The sequence below is a fragment of the Chrysemys picta genome, chromosome 7 (assembly GCF_011386835.1).
Source record: "Chrysemys picta bellii isolate R12L10 chromosome 7, ASM1138683v2, whole genome shotgun sequence".
Lineage (NCBI taxonomy): Eukaryota > Metazoa > Chordata > Testudines > Emydidae > Chrysemys > Chrysemys picta.
In genome coordinates, this window is record NC_088797.1 from 106177516 (window position 1) to 106189978 (window position 12463).

The 12463-nt window shown below is 35.9% G+C and overlaps 2 protein-coding genes across 6 annotated transcripts in view; one reads left to right on the forward strand and one right to left on the reverse strand.

Annotated features, from left to right (window-relative positions):
- Positions 1–12463, reverse strand: part of DOCK1 (dedicator of cytokinesis 1) — a 538667-nt gene that overhangs the window by 287985 nt on the left and 238219 nt on the right. The gene's annotated exons all lie outside the window — the stretch shown is intronic.
- INSYN2A (inhibitory synaptic factor 2A) overlaps positions 1–12463 on the forward strand; it is a 78106-nt gene that overhangs the window by 853 nt on the left and 64790 nt on the right. The window lies entirely within an intron of this gene.

Genomic DNA, 12463 nt, shown 5'->3' on the forward strand with positions numbered 1-12463 from the left:
ACTAAGCCTAAATGTTTGGGGAGGGGCTGTTATGCAATAGTATTTGGCTGCCTGGGAATAGGTATTGCGTCCTGTAACTTTCATGACAGATAAGGGGAGAAAGGGGTTGAGGAAATATCACTGTGTGCCCAAACCATTTCTTTGTTCTAGAAAAATACCACAGCTTCAGCTAATAAAACACCTTGCCAGGGGATAAGTAGTTAAAGAATTTTCAGAAGATGCACAAGGTGCTTCAGCCTTAGAGGATTGATTACAACTACCACGGCTTATTAACTTTTCTATTATAAAGCCCAAATATAGTCCCAACAAAGAGATTATAATTATACCCACTTATAAAACATGGTAATGAGATTATTACCAAGCAGATTTCCTTCCCCGTAACTTGCTGTAAAGTACTGGGGCAGGGGAACACACACCTTGCTCTGGCTTTGAAGCTCCTAGCATTTTGTGAACTATTATTATAGTTGGCAAACAGTGGCTCTCACCATTTAATGTTCCCAAACCCCTACCGCTTAACACATTTCAATTCGAGACGGCATGAAAATGTAGCAGACAAATAGGACAAAGGATAGTACACATCAAGCACCAAAGTCAGAGACTGCCTCGGACCTTGCATCTTGCTGCTTCATGCAGAGGGGTTTCCGTCTTGCGTCTGTATCACTCGAATAAAAATCCTCTCCTGTGACCTCAGCGTCTCTATTTCATATAATACTACAGAGAGCTCCAATAATAAAGGGGAACTCGGATTATGGTTAGCCTGAATTTGCAGGGGGTGGAGAACCATGACAAAATAGGGCATCTTTGCATTCTGCAAAGCAAGAAACAAATTCTCAGCTTGTGTCAATGTCTCCCAAGAGGTCTGTCCCAGTAGAACTGCGGCTCCTCTGTCTGCCAGGGGAGCCGGAATAGGCAGTGAAGCAGTTTAATTCGACCTTGTATGTCTAAACAGTTTAAATTCTGTGTAAGCATAACCGAGAGAAATTTAACTCATTAGGCTCTGGGATCTGGAAGTTTGAAAAGGATTCATTTTTTAAATCTCCACGATTATATTATTTTACACCTGAACACTGGAAGGCAGCAACAAAACAGACAACAGTAAAGGATCACATCAGTATTGGAGATTTATTTCCTTCCTTCATCGTGGTTACCTTTCATATTTACTATCAGTGTCAGGGATGCTGTACCTATGAAGGTTAAAACCTAGATGCTGGATGAAAAACTAACCAGTAAATTACATGCCTTAACCATTCCAATTTGTATGGTACACATTAAAATTAATGTAACATTAATTTCAAACCACAAAAATATGTCTGTAAAAATTCTCAGCATGGAGAATCATAAGCCTTATTCTTACTCTTGGTGTTATACAGACTGTATTCCACCAATCTGCTAATGTTTCACTTTCTTCACTACAACAATATTATTCTCTGGCCAGATTGGCAATTAGAGTTTGAAAAGTTGTTGTTTATTTTAGTATATCTTTTAAAAATATACGCAAGCAGCTCGAATAATGGAAACTGTCATCTGAATTTTAACTATATATTACTAATTTAGCATCTAGAGGTTTACACCCTATATGGATGACATTTTGGTTCTATTAAAAGCAGATTATGAACATTTCTAATGCAACTACTCACACTGAACAGTTTCTTAAATATAATTACCAGATACAGTTTTAATGAGCTTCTGCATTTAAAGGATATTAAATCATCTAATGAAGACTCAGGGCTGCTGAATACTAAAATAAAAATATTTTCTGTATTGTAAGTTATCACATCATTATGTCCTTGATAGGGGGAAAAAACCTGCTTTTTAATTTTAACATGATTAACAAAATAATTCTAACTTTTAATAAAACAGGATCCACTCCGCATCTCCAACCCCCCAACATATAGAAGAGTAGCCAGGTGGCAACAAGCCATCTGATAAAGAAAGTATTACTTACTAATCTATGGGAACAACATTTAAACTGTTCAGCAATTGACATTCAATGCACAGGTCTGCTCATTAAGCAAGTACTTCACAGGATCATCTTTGTGGTTTGCAATTTAACTATTTCACTGACAGTAGCACCTTTCATAACAGAATAATATAATATCTAACAAATTTGGAGAAAATAAGGAGATTAATTCTCACTGAAATGATTATGTACAATGACAACATGGCCAACAGAACCACGAGCCTCTGCACAAGTGATGAATCACAAAGCATGTGTACTCCTCTTAACACGCACCACAGTGGACAGAATTCTATTGGTCACCAAAACACACTGTCACGTCACTTGGAAATCCAAACTCAGCAACAGACTTTATGCATTGTATGTTGAGATACCAATAATTTTTTGTATAAAAGGTATTATTCTTAGAATAAGATAAGAGCAAAGTTACACAATAGTAACAAAGATCTGATAGTGCCACTGTAGTGACCACTGAGATAATGAAAGTCAATGAAATCGATTAGCTTGCCAAAAATCTATGCTAGAACGTAAGCAGAGCCCTGCAAGGCAATTGAGCTGTGAAATCTCAAGGCAATTCCTTGATAGGGACCAGTTAGCTTGGGTAATCATACAAATTTTACAGACCTGAGGCAAATCACAGTAAATCTAAAAAAATGTAGAATGTTAAGACTCCCCAGACAAAACTTGCTTAATTATTTGTTAAGACTGCGTTATTTATTTCATGCCTTCTGATAACCACACTTTAGTTAACCAGCTGAAATCCCATTGAGACACTAAACAAAAACATGGATGCAGCAAACCTGTTTTATAGCACATAAGTCCTTTAACATTTTATTGCATACACCTTTCAAATTTAGTACTGTTATTTCTTTTATAGATTGAGATCACAGGCATATTTTAGAGTGAAATCCTGAAGTGGTGAATTCAATGGGAGTTGAAGATATTAATCTCTCAGGAAGTGGTCCTTCAGTTTTTTTTGTAATTGGATAAATACAGGACAACATGGCAACATACAAAGCTAGAACTAATCTGATATTCAAATCCAAATATTTTTGTGAAGTCTTGAGATTCATTATTAATTACAGAATATGATCAGATGCATTTTTATTATAGTGGAACATCTCTATGTTGAAGTCAATTTACTGCACATTTTACTACACTCAGAAAGAGAATAGAATCTCTACTGATCCCTTAATGCTTTCAAAAATAGTATTACTACTTTATGCATATACACAGCACAAAGTCATGGGGGGATCACTGGCTTAAAATCAGCTACTTTTCAGTTATGCATATGAGCACAAATCTCACAGGCAAAGATAACTGGTTGCAAAAAACATTACAAAGACCTAAAAGCTCATTTTGATGTCCTTCCTTGTGCATACTTTTCTCCTTGAGCTGCAGAGAGATATTGGGCCCGATTTTGCTCTCATACCAATTTTAAAACTAGGCCCACAGACTTCAATGCAATTAGTCCTTTTTTACACCCAGTGTAAGTTAAAGGGGAGTCAGGATCATTTAATCAGCCACAGATGGACAGAACCGAAACCTCAGGTCTGAATATTCCCACATTTGGGGAAATTTAGATCCCAGATCTGTGGCTTGGGTTCCTTTCTAGTTATAATACAGACTTTGTTATGCTGTTAAGAGTCCGCAGAGGAAGTGGGAGAGGAGTGTGCATTCTCACTGGGAAATGCTAAACTATTAAATACAACACCAATTCCTAACTTTAAGCCATAGTACATGCCAATTCCAATGGCATCCTACATCAGCTGGTTTCCAAACCCACCCCAAATGAGACCAAAAACTGTATGAAATGTCTCATCAATGTTGTGAATATATGTGCACGTACACTGTACTATTTAAGGACCTGATCCTGAAAATCCTTATTAACAGGAGTAATCCCGTTAAAGTTACCGAAACTCAGTAAAGGATCACAGAACCAGACCCTAATGTGCGCTCTGGAATAATATGGTCATTCATTTTTAATGTATTTACTTGCTTGGCTAAATGCAGATATATTTTTATAGGCAAGTTTCTATGGGAAAAAAATGTTAGACTGTTTAATCATTTACTCCTAAGTTTAAATGCATTAGACCAAGGATATATTTGGTAAAATAAATAGCCTATGAGATGGCTAAGAAATAAACCTCAACCAAAAATATGCACCCATCCTTTTGTACTTCATGTCCAGGAGAGCTGCCATTCCAGTCAGACATCATAAAACATTCTAAGTAAGGGCTGTGATATGCCTGGACAAATAATTCCTTAGATTTTCTGCACAAAACATTACCAAATCAGTTTACCATTTCTTACTTCTCTCCCTAAAATGAGCCTTCATTAAGCAATGTAAAGATCTACACTTACACAATGGAGCCAACAAAATCTCTAGGCGACTTTCCCACCTGATAAGAAAAAGTCCACACAACCTGTGTAGTGTCAAGATAAAACCCCTTCCTGGAGTTTGACATTATATACAAATTAACGTAAAGACCAGCCCAAACCTTCTCCACAAGTTTGGCTCTCCCTAAGGTTTCTACTTTAGATCAGCCTGACCCTTAAGTCTTTTCTGTGTCAGACCCATGATTCCTCTTCTCAGAGGAGCACTTGCTCTGAGGTATACTTCCTCCCTTTTTAATGGCCTTCCATATGGATAGCCTTTTCTTTAGGTTTGATTTTGCTGGTAGGTTTTATGGGGTGGAGACAACTTCATTCCATCAGTTTCTTCTGTCACAGTCCACCCCATCACAAGATGGCTTTTCTGTCTCTAATTGTCTGTGTTTTTATACTTTTTCTTTATCCAGTTTATCTTTCATTTTATCCATTATTATTATTTATTAGTTGTACTGTGGTAGCACCTAGAGGACCCCACTCCTACCTCGATTTTTACATCAGTGTCCACATCTGTAAAATGGGGATGGTGATATGTACCTCCCTTTGTAAAGCTTTTCAAGATCTAATGATGAAAAGAGCTAGGTGTTATTGTTGTTGTTTGGAAGGAAAACAGGAAGGGGGAGGAGGAGGCTAATTTTGACTTTTTTCCTTCTGCAGGATCAGCATAAATATCAGTCATCAAGCTACAAAACCAGATCCTAAAAACTGATTTTAAAAAGATAGCCTAAGTGAGATCCACTTTCATGATCTGAAAGATGAGGGGGGGAAATGTCAAAAAAATAAAGGATGTGAACTATCCAAATTTCATGGTTATTCTTTCGCCTCTCCATCCTCCCACATTTATGACAATTAAGTGTACCAATTTGTAGAACTCTTACAGAAAGACATGCGTCATTGAACAAGCAGTTGACATCATGCATAGAATACTGCTTGTATTATATGTTCTCCTCTCCTTTTCATTTTCTTCAGGAAGCCAACAGAGCTTATAAATACTAACAAAAAAAGTATGACCAAAGATTCGAAACAGACATTGCTAAGATATATGACAGTTAAAGCCTTAAGCAAGCACATAGAAAATAAAATGCTACTTTTCCAATATGTGTATATAAAAATTAATGTTCAAAGATGTAACACCACATTATTTTGGTGTCTCAAAACTTCAAAGTGTGTCTCAAGCATCTTTCAGTCTGATGACAAATTGATCATTAAGAACGAACTTTTTCATTTCTGAAAAAAGAAAAAATATTACAGAGGTAATGACATCTGCACAAGTTTCACTCAACAAGCAGGTACTTCTGATGTTAAAGTTCTTTGACAGCAAGCTTCAAAATCAAAACAACTAATCAGTAGTTCAATCATGTGAGACATCTGCCTTGAAACAAATCCTAATTGTATATTTTAAAGAAGTAAAACCTTTTGCCATTAAAAAAAAAAAAAGTTATACTGTTCCTAACCAAATATAGAGAAACAGGCCCTTAATGAAAACTCTAGAATTTCAGATCCAAATCTTGTGATTGACACCTAACTAAAATAGGTTGCACCAAAATGCCGGATTCTCAACTAACCCCAACTTTGGATCAATATCAATCTGGATCTAAACGTTGCCATTCAGCACTCTCTCTCAAAAATCCCCATTATCGTCTAGACCAGATAAGTATTTAAACAGAAAAGCATACCATAGAAATAATTCTGTGAACTGTATGACTTAATACACATTTTATCTCTAACTTCTCCAAGATAGAGAACTGCAGAAGCAAACTAGATGCTCCACATTAGAACGATCAGATATTAATATGGCTAAATCTAGATCTATCGCTATTTACCCATTAAATAGAAATACACTTATTTTACTTAATTCCATGAAAATCACACAAGATAGCTCTTAATTCCACTAGGCCCCATCTGCACTGAGAACCATGTTAACATAACAGTGGAAGCAGAACTCCCATTGAATTGCTTTCTAACATGGTTCGGTTACGCATGGGAAGGGCCAAATAATGTTAAGAAAAAAACTATTTGGGATTAGGTTCTTGGCTAACCGTGAGCACTTTAAAAAAAAAAAACCCAGCTTTTATCATGGTTTGGCTCATTCTATAATGGCTGGATTATTAATATTTATATTAGTCATCCCCAGGAGCCTCAATCAGGACAGAAGCACTGTTAGCCATAATACAAACACATTGGCCCAGATTTTAGAGGTATTTAGACATTGCTCCGCTCTTTTGAAAATGGGACTTAGCCATTTAAGTCACTTAGGCCTGGCAAAACTAAGTGAAGCAGTGCCTAAATATCTTTAAAAATTTGGGCATGAGCTCTACCCAAATAACTAAAAAAATCTAAGGAGACAAATTACATGAAAGGTGTGGGTTGTATGGGGGAAAGGTCTGAGAAAGAAGGCAGTCAAATAAATACAATATCTACATTTGCAATTTTTGTTTCTGTAAATAAAGTGCCAACTAACCCATTGGTTATTTTCTTCCTGACATCCCACCACAAGCGAGTGAAGAGATTATGTGCAGAAGAGGGTAGTGATCTTATGAATCAGTTCAAGAAATTTTCTGTGCATAAAGGTCAGCGTCAAAGGAGGTACAAAGATGTTTCTTTGAGAAGCTGACAAATGGACAGACAAGACTGGAACCATTGACATCAAAATGCATAAGACAGTAGATCAGCAGGAACTATGCATGAATTCAATATGATTAACACACATTGCTCCATTCTGATGTAGACTAGGGCTAAGTTCCCTTCATTTTAAGTGAAACCTGTAAACTTTACATAGCTTTTTATAAGTACACAACTAGTGACAAAAAGGTGTTCAAGACTTCAGTCACATTCCTAGATTCATATCTACCAGTGCTGTTTAAACACAAAAAGCCATATTAAAAATAACAGAAACTGTCTGTCTAATGTCTGACCTTGATACCTAGGGCTTTATTCAGGCCATTCCTATTAATGCATATGGGAGTTCTCAGCTAAAATCCTACACAGTTACATAAGCAGAGCACAATTCAAGCCAACAAAAGGAGGAAATTCAGAGTTCTAAGACCTTTAATTAATTTTAATACATTTTTTGTTATCCAAATCACAGCCATTAGCTCATTCATTTCAACATCCTATTTGACGTAGTCTTTCATGTTCATAAAACCTGCAAGCAATTCCTACTCTATGTCTACTCACCTCTGCACTTTATCTGCCAGTTTAACTCTAGCCTCTTCTTTTACTCTCCACACAATCCTTCCCAATGGTGGTTCGAGAACCTTCTCCCCTGCAAATCATGTCAGCTGGAACAAATCTTCCTGTATCTCCCTGTATGCCCCATTATCTGCCCATCTTAATTCAAATTTGATATGACAATATCGGATTCCTCTTGTCTATACCTGTGAGTTGTGCTCTCCCTTTGCTATTATTTACCTAAAAAGCATCTCGAGAAACAGCTTTTATCAAAGATGCTTCACAACAAAGATGTCCCGTAACATTTTACTGTATTGTAATACACTTTAGTACAACCAATTTTGTTCTTTTCCATTTAAGTAACATTCATTTTTGTACTCTCTCTCCAGTGTGTTGCAGAAGCTGGTTTTGCTTACTTCTCTTTTTCTTGCAGTAGCATCACTAAGCAAGAATATGCACAGGACTTACAATACTTTTTGTTAGTTAACAGCTACTGCAGAGCCAGCACAGGAAGCAATTGAGGACAAAAACTGCTTACATACAAGTTTTTTTTTTTTTTAAAGTGAATATTGCTTTCCTTTTATTTTTTGGTGACTGGTAAAGTTTGGAATGCAGACAGAGATATCTACAATCCTGAAGTCATTCATCAAATAATATTCTATTAAAGATATGTTAGATTTGGGGCCTAAATTACCTGCCTGCATTCTTTAGCACTACGTCTATGTATGCTTATCTCATCACCTTATGTCTATTATTTCAAATGGCTTTTGACCAGCATCATATCGTACAATACGTAGTGATAATCATTATCCAAACAGAATGAGGTGATGCTATTTGGATGCCTTAACTCTGACACTGACCTCAGGACAGTCACCAATGCCTTTGTAACCTCCTAGCTGCAGTGGGCTCTAATGAAGGCTACCCTTGAAGAACAGTTCGAAGCTTCAGTAAAAAGAGATGATCTGCTCGTGTAGTGGAAAAGTTTGGCCTTAGTGCATTACACATGTGCTCAGTGTATTGCAGGGGCTTCCCATCAACTCCAAGGTGAAATTCAAGGTTTTAGTTTTTGTCTATGTGGAGGTTTGGATCTGGTTATCTTACTGTCTACCTACAACAGCTAAGATCAAACATCAGATGAGCCATTCTTGCTGACAGACTCAAGACGTACACCCTCAATACAAGGTCCCTGTCTTGCTCTTTCTAGGGGTTTGTCAGATCTGGAGTCCACTGGCCTTCAGCACCTGGTGCGGACTCATCTTTACCAATAAGCTTTTGCTGTGTCTAAACAAAAGCATTGTCTTGTGGTAGTAGTTTGATGTTTTCATGATGCATACTGATATTGAGGGTTAGTATTGCTGCCTCCAGTGAACAATTTTAAATTAATATTAAATAACAATATAACTTACAGGAGAGGAACTGATATAACAACATTTACAATTTACTATTTGTATTTTTGAACAAGTAGTCAAATTTGAGGTTCTTTTGACCCATCAAACGTAAATGGAGCCATTTCTAATGGCAACAACATGTTAATCAGAATGGTTATAATATGAGTATTAGATATAACCTTGACAGACTGAATAGCTACACAGATTCCATTGCAGAAAATTCTGGTAAAATTTTACTGATAATTTCCATGTTATCAATAAGGTGCACTGCACAGTAGAAAAATAAGCAAAACTTTTATTATTTTTTCTACCAGTATCCTAAATCCCAGCAATGTTTGACAGAATAACAACTGATTAATATAAATTGACATGGAACTTCCTTTGACATTGTATTTGTTCCAATGTCAAGTAAATAGTTATTAATTTGGACCTCTGGGGTCTATTCACCTCTTGATGCAAATGCCTAACTCCTAGTGTTAACATTGGTTACACTACCAGTAAGGGAAAATAAACCCATACTATACAGAATTTGATCAAGATAAATAGGATTATATTTAATCTTGTGCATATAATGCAGTATATAGGATGTAATAAAGAAGAAATATAATTAAAGACTGTGGCAGTGTGCATAATATCTCTTTTTCAGTCTTACAGAAGAGAAGTTTAACAAAGTGTTTATCCAGCAGAATATTTTAAGGAATAGTTGCAAACTTTATTTTTCAATATACTGATGTTTTTGCTCCAGCACTGCTCTATCAAAGTATGCAAATATCATGATTTTTTTTGTGTGCATTCACACCCAGAGCTAATCTTAACTATCTAAAAAGGCATAGTTTAATAAAAACAAGAGAAACTCTTACAGTAAAAACACATGTTCTTTTTTGTATGTGATGCAATTATTGTAAATGCTTTGCTACTCTACCTATAAGAAGAGAAGGCAATCAGAAGCTACAGCCTCTTATGTTATTCAGGAAGAAACATTCACATTTTTAAGGCAATGAAGAAGCAGTCACATGAGTTTTCATAGGTTATCATAGTAACTATGGTACTGAAACTCTGAACACATCAAATTTTGGGATTTTACTAGTGCTGAACCTACAGTAGTTTAGAACATATTAAAAACAATACACGCCGCAGCTATTGTCTACAGTAGGACAATAGCAATTTAAAAACACAGTATCACCCAAGGCTCACAGTGGCATTGCTCTGATTTCTTGCAGTAATAACATGTATCAAGAGAAGAAAGGTAATGGCTAGAGCAGTTTGCACTTACATCGGTGAAAAGAGGGATCCATAAAAGAATAATAATAAGGAATAACTTTGATAAAAGATGAATAAGGAAGCCCAACATACAAAGTAGAAGTCTAAAATCAAATGCACGAGGTCTCCAAAACAGATTTCTTAAAAAGTTTAATTTGGCAGTTACTGTCATTATTAGCTCCATTATTCTAGGTGAGAACTACAATAAAAAGTTAAGAGAGTGGTGCACACAACTGACACTTGTGTTGTCAGAGTTGTGATGTACACAACTCTGTATAACATCAGCTGTGCTTTTTTGCTTTTTAACCACAAAAACTAAACATCTACAAGCATTTGATTATGAGTGGAAATCAACCTACAGTACTGTGCCTGCATTTTAAAACTCAATGAAAAATGCATATTACACAGGAAAAGGTTTCTGCAAATAATTGGCAAAGATCATTAGTATCAGCAAGGAAAATTTTTCAGAACGGTTTTTCTTGCATACCAATAATCCTCAGTCCCATATTCAGGATATGAGTCTCCTGATTTTTAAAGTTTTTCTGATAGTAATACAGAGAGTTTACTAACAATTAAGTACCTTTATCAGGACTGAAAAAAATTCTAAATTTTTTTACTGGAAGACCATAATGCATGAAATTGGGAGAAAAAGTTACAGTATTTTGTAAGCAGAAATTCAAGGCACTTTTAATAAGTGTGGTAACCATGTGGTATTTAGAATGAAGAGAGATTTTGGCTGCCATGTTGGATTCGTTCACAGAAAATAAATCCATGTGGTTTCTTTAGAAGTTTTGTTTCAACTGCAAAAGCCTATTGTGCACTACATATTCTTACAAGAAAAACAATGGAGGAGGAGGCAGGACACATGGATATTTGAAGTAAAACATGCTTTTCTCATTAAACCATGTGATATTATTTAGATGTATCAAACGTCACACAGGAGATTTCTTGCTAAAGGTGTACCTATGGTATATTAGTCTAAAGCAGGGGTCGGCAACCTTTCAGAAGTGGTGTGCCGAGTCTTCATTTATTTACTCTAATTTAAGGTTTCGCGTGCCAGTAATACATTTTAACATTTTTAGAAGGTCTCTTTCTATAAGTCTATAATATATAACTAAATTATTGTTGTATGTAAAGTAAATAAGGTTTTTCAAATGTTTAAGAAACTTCATTTAAAGTTAAATTAAAATGCAGAGCCGCCCGGACTGATGGCCACGACCTGGGCAATGTGAGTGCCACTGAAAATCAGCTTGTGTGCCGAAGGCGGCATGCGTGCCATAGGTTGCCTACCCCTGGTCTAAAGGCATCATGTACCCTGACTCCATCTTCACTTTCTTGTGGTGAAAGCAAATCTTGTGCACATTGGTGAATTTCATCCTAGGCTATCAAATATAATCAGAATCCCCTGGTATGTGCATATATCCTTAGAGTTGTTATTCATGTAGTCTTTCAATTTTGTGTGAAACTATACCATTTGTGAATTTACATCTTAAGTGGTTATGGAAATACAAGATGAAGTTAAAATATCTTTTATTAAACATACTTTTTGTAAGTTTTACTTTACATATATGTTTCTACAGATCCAAGACTATAAATCAATTTTAAATTACAGTTTGGTGTCACTTTCAGACTACAAGACTGTTTTTTCTCTTCACTAACAAATCAATAGTTTATAAAACTGCAGTAATGTAATTTATGTTGTAACATAGGTAGGTGACTTCACTGAGCTTTGGCCCTGAAAAGACTTGTACACATGTTTAACTTTACATATGGACTTTAATGGGACTCATCAGCATGCATATATTTTTGCAGGACTGGGGCTCGAATCATATCAGATAGGACCCTTTGCTGGATTTGTAAATGCTAGTACTGAAAACTGGATGGTGAGAAATCTGGATTGTTAGCAGGGGGTGAAGAATAGTAGGGGGGAGAGAAGTATGCAGTTTGATAAAATATGCCACAGAACACCTGAAACAATGTAAAAGTTAACAGCTACTGTGACTTTCCATAAAGATTCTCAGTACTTTTAACATCACATTTTGATACAGTTTGATAGACCACTTCCATATTCAGACAGAAAGTGAAGTCTTTTAGTCATAATCAGCCTTAAACAAACAACAAAAACAAAGAAATCAAGGATTAGGGTTTAGCATCTAGAAAAATAAGCTCTGTGATCCCTTTAATATTTAACTTGGCAAATCATGTCATTCAATCAGTTAATCTCTTTAAATGTAGCTACAGCACAAGAAGCTATAATGCAGTATCTAATATGGACGTCTGCAAACTCTGAACTTCT